The following is a 4,994-nucleotide window of genomic DNA, read 5'->3' as shown; positions in this document are numbered from 1 at the left end:
AGTTTGCGATAGTTACTTGGATAAGCTTCACTTCGAATACTCCCTGGCAACGGCGCCTGAAATTATTCTTGCTACCTCTTGAGCTTGCGTTGGTTTTTCCCTTGAAGAGGAAAGGGTGATGCAGCACAATAGCGATAAGTATTTCCCTCAGTTTGAGAACCAAGGTATCAATCCAGAAGGAGTATCAAGATGAGGCACCAATGTACCTGCGCAAAAACAAACAAACTTGCACCCAACGCTATAAAGGGGTTGTCAATCCCTTCACGATTATTTGTAAGGTGAAATGTGAAGGTGAAAAGTGCAACAAAGTAAATTTGTAGATCTGAATATATGATGTGAAGTAGACCCGGGGGCCATAGTGTTCACTAGAGGCTTCTCTCATGATAGCAAGTATTACGGTGGGTGAACGAATTACTGTCGAGCAATTGATAGAATCGTGCAAAGTCATGATGATATCTAAGGCAATGATCATACATACAGGCATCACGTCCGAGACAAGTAGAACGATACTTTCCGCATCTACTACTATTACTCCACACATCGACCACTATCCAGCATGCATCTAGTGTATTGAGTTCATAACAAATAGAGTAACGCCTTAAGCAAGATGACATGATGTAGAGGGATAGATTCATGCAATATGATATAAACCCCATCTTTTTACCCTTGATGGCAACAACATGATGCGTGCCTCACTACCCCTTCTGTCACTAGGTGAGGATACTGCACGTATGAACCCAAAACCAAGCACTTCTCCCATTGCAAGAATTATAGATCAAGTTGGCCAAACGAAACCCACAACTCGAAGAGAATTACAAGGATACGAAATCATGCATATAAGAGATCAGAGGAGACTCAAATAATATCCATAGATAATCTGATCATAAATCCACAATTCATCGGATCTCGACAAACACACCGCAAAATAAGTTTACATCGGATAGATCTCCATGAAGATCATGGAGAACTTTGTATTGAAGATCCAAGAGAGAAAAGAAGCCATCTAGCTACTAGCTATGGACCCGAAGGTTTGTGGTGAACTACTCACGCATCATCGGAGAGGCAATGGTGTTGATGAAGAAGCCCTCCGTGTCCAAATCCCCCTCCAGCAGGGCACCAGAATGGTCCCCAGAAGGGATCTTGCGGAGACAGAAGCTTGCGGCGGCGGAAAAGTATTTTCGTGGCTCTCTTCGGAGGTTTTGGGATTTTAGAGAATTTATAGGCGAAAGAGGTAGGGCAAAGGAGCCATGTGGGGCCCACAAGCCTGCTAGGCGCCCCCCAGGCCGCGGCTAGGGGGCTTGTGACCTCACCCGAGGTCCCGTGCCTGGGTTCTCAAGTCCCCTGTGTATCTTCTGTTATGGAAAAAATCATCTCGCAGGTTTTATTCCGTTTGGACTCCGTTTAATATTCTTCTGTGGAAAAGGTCAAAAACACGGAAAAAACAGAAACTGGCACTTGGCACTGAGTTAATAGGTTAGTCCCAAAAAAGATATAGAATATCATATTCATGCATACAAAACATCCAAAGTTGACAAGATAATAGCATGAAACCATGAAAAATTATAGATACATTGGAGACATATCAATGGGATACGGATAGCGTTCTTTAGCATTGATATTTTGAAAGACTTTGTTGCTTATTGATATCTTAAGTATTAAAATGTTCATGTCAAATTATAGACTATTGCTTTGAATCATTCATGTCCGAATGTCCATGCTACAAAAGAAAAGAGTATATGATGAATATGATAGATAGCATTCCACATCAAAAATTATGTTTTCAACTACCACTCTATCGTGATGAGATTTATAAGAAAGAGTTGTTGTTATAATGCTAGGAAAAGTGATTGAAATTATCATTGATCAAACTTATGCACTCTGCTAGCATTCAAACTTCATAAATTATTCCTTTTATGATTTACCTACTCGAGGACGAGTAGGAATTAAGCTTGGGGATGCTAGTACGTCTCCAACATAACGATATTTTATGAAGTATTCATGCCATTTTATATGGTTTTGCTCCACTTCATATGATTTATTTAGAACTTACACGGATTGACGTTGTTTTTAGCAGAACTACCATGGCGTTGTTTTTTGTGCAGAAATAAAAGTTCTCCGAATTGAACGAAACTTTTTGACAAATTTTTTGGAAGAAAAGAGAAATATTGGAGCAAACAACCACGAGAGGGGACCCCATGGTGCCCACTAGGCACGAGGGCGCGCTGGTCCCCGTGCCTCATCGTGGTACCTAGTGAGCCACTCGTGGCCCATCTTGGCGTGATTCCAACGCCCAAAAATCCTATAAATACAGAAACCTCCATAAATAACCCTATATGAGAAGTTCGGCCGCCGCAAGCCTCTGTATCCATGAAAACCAATCGGGAGCCTGTTCCGGCACCCTGATGGAGGGGGAGATCATCTCCGGTGGCCATCTTCACAATCGCGGTGGAGGCCATGACGAGGGGGATAATCCACCCTCAGGGTTGAGGGTTTGTACCAGTCGCTATGTAATCTCTCTCTCTCTCTCTCGTGTTCTTGAGATGTCATGATCTTGATATATCACGGGCCTTGTTAATATAGTTGGATCATATGTTGTTTGTCCCATGCTATTGTTGTTATGAATTGAATCTTTCACTTTAAGATCTCGTTATGTTGGATTGAATATTCAGGTTTGACAGCACATGATGTATGTCTTGCATGAAGATACCCGTAGTGACATTGAGGTATTCAAGTGATTCACTTGATATATGTTTTGGCACTCAACTCGCGAATCCCGAGGTGACATTGAGGTAATCTATGCATAGGGTTTGATTCATGTTTTCATACTATGTTCTCCGATAGGAATCTTGGGGTGCTCCTTGAAGTTATTTGTGTTGGATTGAATATGAAGAATCTGAAATTGTTTGATGCATGTCCTATAATTAGCCCACGTACACTTGAGGTGACATTGGAGTATCTATGTGACAAAAGGGTTGATTGATATGTATCGATGGTGTTATTTTAGTACGAACTCTTGAATAGATCGATCCAAAAGGATAACTTGTTATTTTAGTATGAACTCTTGGAAAGATTGATCAGAAAGAATAACTTTGAGGTGGTTTCATACCCTACAAAAAAATTCTTCTTATATTCTCCACTAGATAGCAACTTCGGAGTGATTCTTCATCGCACGTTGAGGGATTGTTATGTGATCCAATTATATTAGTATTGTTGAGAGGCTGCACTAGCGAAAGTATGGACCCTTGGCCTCATATTCAATCATTGCAATACCGTTTATGCTCACTTTTGTTACTTGCTACCTTGCTTTTTTATTGTTCCTATTACAAAAATAACCTTCTACTATCATTACTACACTTGTATCACCATCTCTTCGTTGAACTAGTGCACCTATACAAGTTACCATTGTATTGGGTGTGTTGGGGGCACAAGAGACTCTTTATTATTTGGTTACAGGGTTGTTTGAGTGACACCATCTTCATCCTACGCCTCCCAAGGATTGATAGACCTTAGGTCATCCACTTGAGGGAAATTTGCTATTGTCCTACAAAACTCTGTGCTTGGAGGCCCAACACGAGTCTACGAGAACAAGTTGTGTAGTAGACATCAAGGCCCTCCGTGATTGATCCCCCCTTTGACAAGGCATCGGAACATGGCTCCAGATGGGCACACGGTGAAACAAAAGATTGCGGCGGTGGAAAAAGTGTTTTGGGAGGCTCTCTAGGATTTTCGCCAAATATGTGAATTTATAGCGAAGAGATCATGGTGTGAGGTCGTGGGATGTGGCCCCAAGCCATCAGGGTGCGACCACCCCCTAGGCGTGCTCTGTTGGTTTGCAAGCACCCCGTGTGGCCTCCGGTCTCCCTCTGAAGCTTCTAGGTCTTATTTTTGCTGATACAAAATCATCAAAAACTTCTGGGGCGTTTGGACTTCATTGGTTACAGTACTCCTCAAAGGCCAAAACATGCAAAAAAACATTAACTAGCACTGGGTGATGTCTACTATGCAACTTTATTCTTGTAGATGTTGTTGGGCCTCCAAGTGCAGAGTTTTGTAGAACAGTAGCAAATTTCCCTCAAGTGGATGACCTAAGGTTTATCAATCCATGGGAGCTATAGGATGAAGATGGTCTCTCTCAAACAACCTTGCAATCAAATACAAGAAATCTCTTGTGTCCCCAACACACCCAGTACCCTGACAAATTGTATAGGGGCACTAGTTCGGCGAAGAGATGGTGATACAAGTGTAGTATGGATAGTAGAAATTGATTTTTGTAATCTGAATAAATAAAAACAACAAGGTAATAAATGGTAAACAATGAGAAGAACATTATATAAGTGCTTTGAAATAAGGCCTAGGGTTCATACTTTCAGTAGTGCAATCTCTCAATAATGCTAACATAGTAGAATCATATGATCATCCCTCAACGTGCAGCAAAGAATCACTTCAAAGTTCATATCTAGCGGATAACATAAGATGAAATTGTTGTAGGTAGTTGTAACGCCCAAGATGCGACCCTATACTTATTTTGGCGCGAGGGCCTCGACAGGGATAGAAGCGCATCTCGTCATTTCGCAAGAATGGATATCGTTACAAGTACATGTACTGAAAAGATGAGTGTATGGAATTGTCTTACACTCGCCACAAGCTACATCAGAGTCACCTCAATACAACAATATAGAGTCATCATGCAGAAGAGCAGGGTCCGACTACGGATGAAAAAAAACGATAAAAGAACGACGTCCATCCTTGCTATCCCAGGCTGTCGGCCCGGAACCCATCCTAGATCGATGATGAAGAAGAAGAAACTCCAAATAGCACAATCAGCGCGCTCACGTCAAAGTAAATCTTTACATGTACCTGTGATACGTCCATTTTGCATCATGCTTTCATGCTGATATTTATCGCTTTTTGGGTTGTTATTACACTTCACGGTACAATACATATGCCTTTTCTCTCTTATTTTGCAAGGTTTACATGAAGAGGGAGAATGCCGG

The sequence above is a fragment of the Hordeum vulgare genome, chromosome 3H, assembly GCF_904849725.1.
Source record: "Hordeum vulgare subsp. vulgare chromosome 3H, MorexV3_pseudomolecules_assembly, whole genome shotgun sequence".
Taxonomy (NCBI): domain Eukaryota; kingdom Viridiplantae; phylum Streptophyta; class Magnoliopsida; order Poales; family Poaceae; genus Hordeum; species Hordeum vulgare.
This window is presented reverse-complemented; position numbering follows the sequence as displayed.